The 12,611-nt window shown below is 45.5% G+C and overlaps 1 protein-coding gene across 10 annotated transcripts in view; it reads left to right on the top strand.

The window, feature by feature from the left end:
• Positions 1–12,611, top strand: part of ST6GAL1 (ST6 beta-galactoside alpha-2,6-sialyltransferase 1) — a 44,514-nt gene that overhangs the window by 12,316 nt on the left and 19,587 nt on the right. For 8 of the 10 annotated variants that reach the window (XR_008438556.1, XM_053986029.1, XM_053986030.1 and 5 more), the window contains exons 2-3: positions 2,342–2,508; positions 9,944–10,016. The gene's annotated coding sequence lies outside the window, so the exon portion shown is untranslated. The remainder of the gene's footprint in view (positions 1–2,341; positions 2,509–9,943; positions 10,017–12,611) is intronic. The other 2 variants (XM_053986026.1, XM_053986022.1) reach the window with 2 other exon arrangements.

Raw genomic sequence — 12,611 nt, 5'->3', positions numbered from 1 at the left:
ACTCTGGGCTGGTATTTAATTTACAGCACTTTCCAGGATCTTTCCCTATAGATCCTCTGTCTTAGGAGGGAAGAAGAATTAATGACAAATTAATGAAGACTTTTACATTGTTCTGAATTTGGGGGTAATTTTAGGCTCCTACTTAACCTTGTCATCTTTCAAGCTTTTGCCTCTTTTAGTAATTACCTGCTTGTATTCCTGATGGTTAAACTTGCTATGTAGAAATGTTGTGTTGATGAATTCCTCAAATTCTGGTTTGACCAGAAGGCAAGGAGGCCTGATCACTCTTGTGCTCATGACTTTCAGAACTAGTGCTGAGAATTCAAGCTTTGCCAAGGGACACTGCCCACCCTGCAGATGGTGGCTCTCAGCACCTAGCGTAGGCTCTGTGCACATCTGGGAGGTGCTGGGCTCTCAGAGGTGCTCCTGAGCAGGCACTCTTGCTGTCCTGCTTTGCTCAGGAGTGCATGTCCCCTTGATCCTTTTGCCTCCCAGAGATGCTGGTGAATATTTTTGAGCATTTTGCCCTGTTAGCAGGAAGGAGTGGTGGATACCTGGGTAGCTCCCTTGGCCCCAGCCTGGCTGCTGTGCTTCCTCTTAGAGCTCTGTGGCTGCCCAGGCTCTGCCACAGCAGAAGTTGCATTACCTCTGGTGGCATCTCTGGGCTCACTTTCCAGTCATCTATAAAGGCAGACTTCAGCAGGGAGCAGGTAGCCAGGGGTGGATTGTTGCATGTTTTTAAAACTGCTGCCCCTGAAGAACTGCTGCCTGGCTGGACAACCAATGTGCTGGCCTTGTTCAATTGTCTGTGCTTCTCTCCATCCCTTTTACCTCCCGTTTGCATAATTTTTCTCACTTAAATGCACCCTTTCTGCAGGCCACAAAGGCTGGTGTGAACACAGCTTGCAGCAAGGGGATCCTGCTGAGCTTGCAGGCAGGGGACTTCCTAGCCTGGCATGTGAAAGTGCTGGGGCTCTGGCTCACCATTACTCATCCAGCCTCCCTGGACTGCCTTACAGCTGTCCTGGGGGTCTGCCTGTGCAAATTTCCTCACTTGCTGTGATGGCTGACCCCTTGCTCAGTGAAGTGCTTCTCAAAGATTCAGCTATGCTGAGGTACTACTGTAGGCTGGCAGACACCGAGAATGTTGTTTTTCAGTCTAGCAGGTAGCTGTTTCTGGTTTTTCCCTTTTGACCTAACCCTCAAGTATCATTCTAGCTTCACTCTCTCTCACCTGGCAGGAAACTTCACCAGCCTGTGCTGGTGGGACCTCAGTGCTTGAGGTAGGGCATTGTATGCCTATGTCTCTTTGCATGGGCAGCACCCCTCTTTATAATATATTCCTCCTTTCTTGCTTTTTGCCTCTCTTTTTCCCCATCTTCCTCCTTTCCTTCATCACACAAAATGTGTAAAGCCTAAGCTTACCTTTTTCCCACTGGTTTGCTTCCCCTGCTGTGGTACGCTGCTGTGGGTTAGGGTCCCTTGGATGGTTCCAGCTGGCAGTAATTTGGGATATGGACATATTGGGACCTCTTACTAAGCTGTGAGTGCTTGGGGTCCCTACTGAGAGCAGAAAGCTGAGCTGCTGGACTCGAGGTGGAGCATATGCCAGGCCATGCACATACACTGGAAACCTGCCCAGGGCAGGATAATTATGGGAGGCAGTGTTTCCTCAAGTGGACCGTGTGCTCTTGCTTGCTAAACAGTCTTGTGATTAATATCTTATTAAAGAGGATTTTAGGACATGTGCTGCAGTTGCACAGAGTTTCTTTCAGAAGTAGGGGAGAGGTTAGGAATAAAAACTCTGTAAAGGCTCTTTTGTGTTTCCAACAAGGGTCACCAGGTAATTGCAGTGCATCACTGCTCTGTGTCAGAGTAGGCAGTAGGTTTTGCTATGGATGGCTCAATGGGAGAGGGATCCTTGAAGGGCTTTGCACATGTTTTTGTACAGGCTGCATTCTTAAAATCTCCTTAGGTACCTGTAGCCCCAGCGCTAAGGGTGAGTTCTTCTGCCCTGATGTCAGCATTACCAGCACACCCTGGCTCTTGGCATTAGACTCTGGTGAGTTCTGTAGCCAGCAGGTGTTCACCAGATTTTGCCTTCAAAACAAGGCTCTGTGTGGTGTTTTACTCAAGTAAGATTTCAAGGTGTCAGCAGCTTGATTGTTGGCCTTATCAAGGACACACGGTATGGACACAGCACTATCTGCATGCTCTGCGTGTTTCTATGCCACTGCCGATTTGCTGGGTGGTCTTGGCTGGTGGCTGTAGTCTCCTGTCCAATGGTTTCTGATCAGTCTGATGTGGCTGTCTAACATCTTTGCCCTAATTTCTTTCCTAGGCTAGAGAACTCATTTAAAAGGGACATGGGAGCATGAGGAATTGCATGGAGAGAACAGATGTGCTGCCTGTGGTGGTATCTCCTACAGCTCTTACCTGGCAATCTGCTGCTGCCTGGAAGGGATTGACAGGAACCTCTGTGGACAGCAAAGGAACCTGGAGATGAAGGTGATGACCATGGCTCTTAATCTTTTTTTTTCCCCTGCCCCTTTTATCACTTCCATGTCTGCAGCAAGAGCGGGGCTGCTGTCAGTGTGACAAGGCCACATACATTGAGGCATGGATGTTTGCACTGGGGCTATCTCGTATTACATGCAGAACTAGAAGGATAGTAAAGAAAACAGGCAGGGTTCCCTGATACTCCCTTAGCAACTATCCTATATTTCTCTTTTAAAGCAAAATCAGACATTTATTCTGCTTCTTGTAGGAGCCCTTGTAGAAGCTGCCATGTACTGGCTGTGCACCAGAGATAAGAGTCTGATATCCAGTGTATATTCTGACTTGCATAAAATGAATGAGATGTGTACTGGGGCTCATTTTGGTAAAGCTTTCCCTAGAAACTCTTTGGGGACATTGCCTTTGGCTCTATGTTAGAGTAATTAGCTGCCTACTTACATAGCTGACCTCTGCTGATCATGCCTGCTGTCGGTGGTGCCGCTACTTTTCCTATCACATTTCCCTGCTGTCATCCTGCCCCTTACCACAGCATTGCGGTCCTTTGGCTGTTGCCCTTGAGGATGCCGAGCATCACGTGAGCAATTGCAGTGACTGGTGCTGATGCTGGGACCTCCCTTTTTCTCTCGTGCATGGAAAAGCTAACTTGCTAGGAAACACTTTTAGAAGGAACTGCAAATAAAAGTACTGGGTTTATGGCGTGGAGAGGGTTTGGGAGGACCTCATTGTATAGCTGCTTCTCTAAATATTTAACTTGCTGGCATCAAGAGTGCCAGCTGTTGCTCCTTACTTCTTCTGCTGGAAACATGCTAATGTCCTCTTCTCCACTTAAAACCTGATCTTCAATATGGAAAATGCATCACCCTTTCTTACTTTCTGGCTGAGCAACACTTCTCTCTCCCAGTGTTGTGTTACCTTTAGCATTGCAAACTGTAACACTTGGGCAAGGGTGGTGGAGATCCAGCAGCCTGCTTGCCTAGGCTATTTTGGGCAGAGAGCAGCCAAAATCTGCTCAGAGGTCAAGACAGAAGCAGTATGGAGCCTGGGGAGCATTGGCAGGAGTGGGAATGCTCTGCTGGATGTAGGTGAGTAGAAAAGAAAAAGCATAGCCCTTTGCCTTGGGTATTTCTGGCAGCTGCTCTTTTCATGGGGAAAGAAGAAAACTAAGCTGGAGACAGCTTGATTTCTGGTTAGGTGGGATTTGAGTGGAGAATAAAGGATTAAAGAAGCAGGTCCACCAATCCTCTGCTGCAAAACTTCCTTTTTCGGTTGTTGTACAGAAACAAAGAGTTTTTCAGTTCTGTTTTTCTTCTTTGTTCCTCTGTGGAATTCTGCTCGCTGGACAAAGATGTGACTTGGGGTGTGATGGCAGGTGAGCTGGTGAGGTGGCTGGATCTCATGTGGACATGGGAGCAGTCGTCTCTGAGGCTGTGGCAGCACAGGGTACACCCACATGCATGTGCAAGGCACAGATAGGCAGCAGGGACTGGGACTGCTGGCCTTGATTGGGTGCCTGCCTTTGGGACAGCTGAAACCCAAGGCCAAGCTGACCTTTCAAGCTCAGATACACTTTTTGTGTGGAGATATTAATTCTCTTAATCAGCATTGGTAGCACTGAAGTGTCACCTTCTGCTTGTGCCAGAACAAAATCTTGAGCCCCTTTTGAAATTCTCAGAAGTCTTCCTTGTCAAACAGTCAAACCGAGCCCTCTGTTACTAAGTCTGATTTCAGACTAGGGAGGTCTGGTTAGGCCTGGCTTGCAAGATGGCAAGGCTGCTGGAGGAGATGGATATTTGAAAACCAGCAAAGTGATGTATTTGGTCTGTAACATCTGTATCTGTGTCCAGCCTCCTCTCAGCAGTTACATTGTTTTATATGTTAATATCTGAAGTGGAAAAGGGACTTTCCTTTGAAATAGGGAAGTAAAACCAAAAATAGGCACACACACCCCTTCATGCTGTGGCTGTGTGGGAGCCTCTGACCCCCTCCTGCTTTAGAAAGGGGCAGAGCCTGCCTGTTGGAGCAGAGAGGTTGTTGTGTATTGGGTACGGACAGGCACAGGAGAGGATAGGGATGTGCTTTGGTGTGTTGTGTCCAGGTTTAGGAGTGGTTTTCCAAGGTGAGTGTCCAGGCAAGTGGACAGCATCAACAAAGTCTTCGACCATGTACTGAAATAGTTTCCTTTCAGGATAATGGGATGATGCACATGGAATAGTATTGTGTAAGATTAACAGCACAGTTAATTCTTAATACTTGTGCTGAAGTGCAGTGTGAACCCATCTGCTTGTTTTGGCTGCAGTTTCATGTGTGCTTTGGAGGAGTCCCACCAGTGCTGTCAGTTTTGGGCAGCTCTGTCAGGAGCTGGGTGTTGGTGTATGGGGCTCTGTGACCTCTTTCCACACTGCTGCCCACTCTGTTTCTGTGTACTCATGGTTTGTCCTCTCTCTGAGGTCCGTGCTGTGGCAGGTAACACTCATCTCACACACTGCTTTGCACTTGAACTATTTTGTGGGACTTGTGCACAAGCTCTGAAATGTCTGGGTGAGCAGAGGCCATAAGCCCAGAACAGGTGCTCCATGCAGTGGATCTGGGAGAGGTGGGGGGGGCGGGAAAGCTGACCAAAACTGAAGATAAGGGAAGGACTTCCAAGAAGAAAGGTTAGCGGAGGGTGGAAGGAGAGCTGGTGGTAGGATCTCACCAAGGCAGGAAGGCAGCTTCTGGCTGCCACAAAAATTAGGGCATCCCCTTGTGCTGTGTGGATGCTGGAAGGGATGTGAGGGGCCTTAGGGGAAGATTTCCCAGGAGGAAGAGGAGAGTCCTGGAGATGCAGACAGTAGGAAAGCACCCAGTTTCTCGTGGGTAGCACCTGCAGCGTCCCTCCCCTGCTCCACGCAGCGCTGTGCGTCGCTGAACTCTGAACGCAGCCCTTCACGAACCACCGGGCTTGGCGATGGGCGCTCAGCGGCAGCGCCGCTGCTCGGCGGGGCCGGGGCAGAGAGCGGAGCCCGGGGCGGCCGCTCGGCGGGGCCGGGGCAGAGAGCGGAGCCCGGGGCCGCCGCTCGGCGGGCTGGGGCAGGGCAGAGCACGGGGCTTCCATCTGCCCTGGCAGCAGCAGCAGCGCCGTGGCCACGTCCAAGGCTCTGGGGGAGCCGGCGCCTCCAGACGAGTGTGTGGGGAATTTCTGCTTTGCTCCCCTACTCTCACGCAAATGATTTTTCACCTCTTTGGGCCATAATCTGCCACGATCTCTGAAAGAGTTCTGATGTTCAGTCAGCTTTTAAAGACGTCCCAAAAATGGCATGGGAGGTTTGCTGCAAGTTTGTGAAGCACTGGTGCTTCCCCTGTTTGAGATGCCTCCAGATAATGCTGTACAGAGATGTAGACAAGATAAAGAACCTATGAGCTAGAGCTGGCTTACAATTTTTTGCCTTGTACTTTGGGGAAAATACCCTTAAATTGCTGTTCTAGCAGACTTCAGAAAATACTCATCAGGTTGATGCATTTTAACTAGTGATTTCTGAATTTGTTACTTTGGAGTGAGGAAGAAAAATTCAGAGCTAATGCCATATGAAAGTAATTTCCCTTGACAACATACAGCTCTGGCCTGTATGTGTGTTGGGCAGCTTATGAAAAAGCTTTTATTTCTGAAATGTCACTGTATTATGAATGCATTATTTCTTAACTCAAAAATAGATGAGGCTATGTATGTAAATATATAAGTACGTGTATTCATTACAAACCCGAGACAGAGTACATGTTTCAGTGGAACAGAACCACTTTAGCTGAATTGGCCTGATTCTTCAAAAATAATTAGAAAAAAGTCCCCCCCCCCAAAAAAAAAAACCAAACAAACAAAAAAAAAAAAACCAACAAATGCACAAAAAGACCAGTGAAATACAAATTAAAAATCCTAAAATAGTTTATGACAACTTTGCTAGGCTGCTCTTTATTTTCCTTTGCTTTAATATTAAAGTGGCTCTTCCTACATGAGGAGTTATTCTAATCAGCATACCCAAGGCTTGAGGATTCTCTATCAGTTTAGCCTCAGGGGATACAGCATGACAGCATGAGGAGGGAAAAATATTATATGCCTCTTGTCAGGAGATATCCAGGACTTTTTACCTTCAGATACCTGTGCAAGCTTAAAACACAGCATGGTGGCAACCAAGTGTTGTAGATGTCAGCGAACCTGATGGGAAGAATGATTCAATTTCAGAAGGCTGAATGATTGCTTTATTATAATTATGTTATAATACATTAATATGCTGTATAAAAGAGGATACTAAATACTACATGCTACTTTCTCTAACTATCATATCTAACTCACTCACAACGCGTGACCTTGTTCTCCAGAGCCCAGACACAGGTGGATCCGATTGGCCATCAGGCCCAAACAATCCACCATGGTCCAACCAAGCGCTCACTCTGGGTAAACAATTCTCCAAACACATTCCACAAGAGAAAAACAAGGAGCAGAAATAGAAATTGTTTTCTCTTTCATTTCTCTCTGTGCACCTCAATAAAAATCCTGAGAGAGAGAGAAATGTGGTTGCCACACCAAGTTCCCATCCTGTTAACCTGGAGGGGAGTTTGTGGAGAGGAGAGTAAGGTATATTACTGTTAAGGATCCTTTTGACAGGAAAAGGAAGGAAAGGGAAGATGAAGGGTCACTTGAGATCAGCTCCCATGTGAGCTTCCCATCTGAAGTGCTTGAAAACTTGTCTCTTAGCAGTGTACTGGAGTGAAGGTACACAGATTTGTATAAATAAAATTAATGAGTAACTTTTAACCTGAAGCTTGGTCTGAGCCAGATCAAGTTGTTTAATGTTCAGTGAATTTTAAGCCCCGTGCTTTTCCTGTTTGTGCTTGGATTGGATGTTGAGCAGCAAGGAGAAATGGCCTTGTGTTAGAGGTGGCATCAGATCCTCTCCCGATCCGGAGCACTGTGGGATATTGTGGCACTGAGTGAGATCCCTGCTGTTGGAAACACCCAACAGCTCTTGCTCTAAAGCAGTTAGGCATGGTGTCCCCCCAGGGTGTCCTGGGAGTCACCCCAGCAGCTGGCAGCCACCAGCAGCACATGGAAAAATTCTGCTGGATTTCTGCAGCCTCCTTGTCTGCACTGGGGTGCATCTATTCCAGGCATGACAGATGCCTGACTTCTGCGTCTGGGGAGAGTTCCCTTTATGAAGGAGGAAGTCTGGTGTCTCTGTGGCCAGGTGGCACTGGGTGGCCAGAAGGAACTGTGTGTGCTTGTGAGCAGGAGTCCAGCCCTTGGCAATAACATCCTCTTTCCCTTCCTCCGTGTATCATCCTTCCTCGCATATCACATCCATCCTTCCAGCAAAGGGCTGGCTGATTGTAGGAGAAGATGAGGACCTTTCGTTGCTCTGGGAGGCTCAGAGTTTTTTTAAGTCTTACAGCCTATTTCTGAGACTGCGGAAACATGTTGTACTAAAGGCAGTATGAGAGCCAATATTGAATGGAGGAGTTATGAAAAACGTCTGGTGCCTCCTTTTCTACTTTAGGGAGTAACTTCTGTTTTTGTTGGAATTTTCTGTCTCGATCTCTCAAAGTCCCACGTACATAAAATGTCTTAAATACCAGAGGGCAGAAATCTGCCTGCTTCAAGGAGTGGGGGTGTGGTTCAGATCCATGATGGATCCATCCACTTGTCATCTGCAAGCTCTGCTGCCAGACTTGGTTCTGACTGTAAGAAGTGAGTGATGTGTTTGGGAGCAGGAGCTGGGTAGTGCTTTCCAGGCTTTACACCTGGTTTTCTGGTGGTGAAGAAAGCAGGCTAAAAACACCAGGCAGAGGTGATAAATGACATTAAAGTGGCCTTTGTCTTCTTGGCCTCTCAGAACGCCAGTAAGCTTTACATGTGTTTCAAGCATGGTGTTTTCCTCCCTCCGGCAACTATGTAGACTTGTGTTTCAGACCAATTCATGCCATGCCCATAGCAACAGTGATCTGTCACTGGGATGCTGTCAGGGTATGTAACTGGGGAAGAAAAAGGGAACTCTTTGGCTGTGATGTACGTGCACCGTGGAGCTGCCAGATGGGTGGCATGCTCTTTTTGGGTGTTTACAGCTGGAGGTGGTGTTAGGCTTTGCCCAGTCCTCCATCCCACCAAAAAAAATGGGGATTGCACATCAGAGAGGCACCTGATTGTTCCTGCAAAGTGTTCTCCATGCTGGATCTTTAAGTGGAGGCCATAATCTTGGGTTTGGGTAGGAGGTACTGCTGAACCTGCTTTTCTTTCCTAAGCATCTGGGAGGATGTTGAGGGAAGGAAATAGAAAGGAGGTTTCAAATGCAGGCTTTCTCAGGAAGGTTGCATTAATGTTTCCTGTTCCTCTAAATAGGTACATGAAACTTTGAGGGTGGAGGAGTGTCCTAAGCTCTTTAAATGTCTTCAAATATGTCTAGGCACCTACTTTAGTGCTGTGCATTTATATTGCCTATGATTTATAAAATTGAATTATATTTAGGCAAGGTTGCTTCCCTGGCAATATTTTTGTGGGCTTAATGACAGATATATTTGAAATGCTGACATAGGGGCATAGTGTTCCCTATGTTTGAAAAGCAGGGCAGCACTTGGTGTTACTAAAGTTCAGCCACGCCAAGAGCTCCCTGTGTGAAGAGGTGACTTGATGTGCTTTGGCAAAAGATACTTGACATCTGCTACTGCAGGTACTCTGGCTTTTGAGAACCTGGCTGCTGCTTCAACAGCAAATGACACCCAGGATCATGGGGTACATTGATTCCTGTGTACTGCTGCCTTGGCTGCTCTGCTGCAGCCTGACACTGAGCTTGGACCTGGGCTTTCTCAACAACTTGAGTTGAGTTATACCTGACTTTCCTCTGGTTGTTTCAGTCTCAGTTTAACCAGTGGAAATGGTGATGTGAGATAGAAGTGGTATCAATTAAGCTTTCCAATTGCTGTGGTTATGGAGACTAAAACCAAGTGGTTTTGATTGTGGAAAAACATGGGGGTTTTTTGTGCCTCCTTTCTTATCAGAGACAAAATAATTAACTCTAATTTTGAATTTTCCATTTGTCCTCCATGCCTCAAGTTCCTTGCATAGAAACAATTGATTTTTGATACTTTGATTTTTGCTGGATAAATAATTGAACTCCTTGTTACATTATTGTTTTTATAATTTCTCTGGTAGTTATTTCCTTTACTAGGTTCTAGCGGATGTCCTTTCTAGTGCTCTCTTAGTTGCCTGTCTCTCAGGTCCTGCCTTTTTTTCACCGCCTGATACTTTTTGATAAACAGTCTTCACAGCTGTAAGTGTCATTGCATTATAAAATACGGATTTCTTAGTGAAAACCAATTTATTTTAAATGTTTAACATAGAGTAGTTTGACTAGGGCTTTCTGAAGTCAATGGCAAGAACTGACACTTTGCTTCTTTCTTCCAGTGAAGTTGGTGTGGTAGAACACTGCTGTTTGCCGAGTGCTAGCCCTGCCATCCCCAACAGGGATGAACTCTGGGTATGTAGAGAAAAATAAATCTTGGTAGCTCTATTGGACTGAAAACCAGCATTGGTAGATCTGGACTTGAGCAAGTTTATTTCACTTAGTGAAAGACTAGGTATTAGGTTAAATTAAATTAGTCTTTGAGCAAGTCATAAAGAGTTACTGCATTGTCCTTGAGTCATAAAGATGTTTTCCCCATCTGCAAAGGGCTGGTGTCAGATATAGTATCCTGAAGGGTAGTGTCTGTAGCTGGCACACAGGGAATTTCATTGTCCTGGGGCCAAGGAGCACCAGTTGTGTCTTGGCACACAGCGGTATTTGCAGAGATGGTAGTGTTGACCTGCCACATGCTGTTAATTTCAAATAAAGAAGCATCCCCCGTTCATTTGGAAGGATGAACGTCATAGAGGAACACATGCTTAGGTGGGGAATGATTTGAAGGTGTAATGTTCCATGTAAAGTAAGAAGCCACAAATGAGCAATTGCATCCTGGTCTTTAAAGCTGGGCAGGGTAGGGGGATTTTTGCTGTTGGCTTCAGCAAAATGGCTGTGATAAAGCTGACTAATGATGAAATCCTCACTTGTAAAGCCCTGACACTGGGGCTCTGGGTATGGAAGAAATAGCATTTTCAGGAGCTGCTGCTGTTCAAGCATGTACTTTTCTCCAACTGAAGGTGAAACTGGCAGTTTCTGGCAGAAAAGATTTGTTGCTAAGAGGCATCTCCAGGTGTCTTGCTGAGTGAGACAGACCCCTATGGGCATGTGCCCATCAGGAAATGGCTTCTGTGTTGAGCTGTACTGAGAGCTGGCATGGTGGCCACCTGGCAACTGCATCCAAGTGGGAACATGCAGCAGGAGAGCAGAAATGGCCCGGGGCATGGAGACACCCCAGGCAAATGGGGTCTCTTTCTTGTCCATTGCTATTAACAAGGAATATTCAGCAGTGTCTGTCTGTCTCCGGGGTAGGAAGGGGGTTCTGTAAGGGAGAAGTGCTGGTCCCACCAGCTGAGGGCTTGGTCCTGTTATGGAGTTCATAAACATGCTGTCCCTCTGGGTGAGTAACCCAGCAAAGAGGATGCTAAGCATGGTCCACTACATTCACTCTTTATTTGGCTCAGTGCATTTCATAACTGGAATCCATATTATCAGCCACTAAAAGCACCCTCTATAGCAAGACTAAAATGTAAACCTCTAATTAGATGAAGTGCTGATAAATCTGATATCCTGGATTTATGTGGCATCCTGTGACTCAGAAAGCAGTTTTAACATGTAAATATTATTAGTATTTAGAATATTTTCATGGTAAAACACAAATATATGTATACCATGGTTAAGGTACTAGATCCATATAAAATACTTTGTATATAATTATTATATGTAAAAAAGCTGCTGCCTTTTAATGAGGGCTGAAGGGGAAGCAGAGTGCTGCTAGGCATAGCTTCCCTCCAAAGCCTACATGACATGTAGAAAAGAGCTAGAATAAAGGGCTGACACAGTCAGAAATAAAGGCTTCTGACTTATATTAAATCCTAATGTTTGTTGACATGTAAAACTAAAATGAAACACATGCTTAATCTGACCCCTGTGCCTCCCCCCAGAATCTGCCTCCCCTGTTCTCTTGAAGATTTTTTTTTCACCTGTGACAGCAGCATATTTTCAGTGGCACATGCAGAGGTTTTTAATACAGGCAAGACTGACTGAATGGTTTATTTATTATAAGTGACCTGTATAGTTCCTCAATGTGTCACCTGAAATTTAACCATGTTTCTCATGTAAAATGCTTTTTTTTTCCCCTCAAATCTCTATGTGAAGTTTCCTCATTCTCCCCTTTCTGTTTTGTTCTGTTTGGTGTCATTGGAAATGCCTAAATGTATGGCTCAACAGATGTTTTATTTTCACAGCACAGTGATATTTTGGAAAGAAACCAAGAATTGCTAGAAGCAAGCCTTCCCTGCTTATATATTTACAAAATCATGATAGACACAGTTGAATTAACAGGCTGGGCTAAATCAGATATTGGAGAGATCTGAAACTTGGCTCCAGAGGGACAGTTAGCTTGGAAAATGTTTTATTGCTTTTCATCTGGTGTATCCAGCATGTGGAAAGTGTAGCTTCTTCATTTGCAAAATGGCATGAGCATAGTTTGCTTATTGCTTTTAAGGGTCTTAAGAAATGTTTTTTCCTCAGGACAGGAATAGGAAATTTTAAGAGCAGATACAGTTTTGAGGTTACTTTTTGAATCCACATTTTTTCTCATCTTAGGTTTCCTTGTGTATGTTATTTTGGACAGAAGAATTCAAGCCATACATTTCCATGTTGTCTTTTCCACACACATGGGGACTCATTCACCCTCTGGTACCAGCCACTGCTCTTTTCAGAGATGCTTTACAGTGGGTGTTGGGTGGAGGAAAGGGTTAATATTGAGAATGTATCAAAAAAAGAATAAAAAGGTGTAGTTAAGTATAAAATCTTCATATAGGGTAGCATAAAAACATTCAAAAATACATCAGCAAAAGTTGGGAACAAAGCTTTCCTACTTTGTGGGCAGGCACAGCATAATTGTGGGTGCAGATGGATATGCATAAATTAAGAAAATCTGGAAAGAAATGT

Source organism: Vidua macroura, chromosome 10, assembly GCF_024509145.1.
Source record: "Vidua macroura isolate BioBank_ID:100142 chromosome 10, ASM2450914v1, whole genome shotgun sequence".
Lineage (NCBI taxonomy): Eukaryota > Metazoa > Chordata > Aves > Passeriformes > Viduidae > Vidua > Vidua macroura.
Note: the sequence above shows the minus strand (reverse complement) of the source record. Positions and strands in the feature narration are given on the sequence as shown.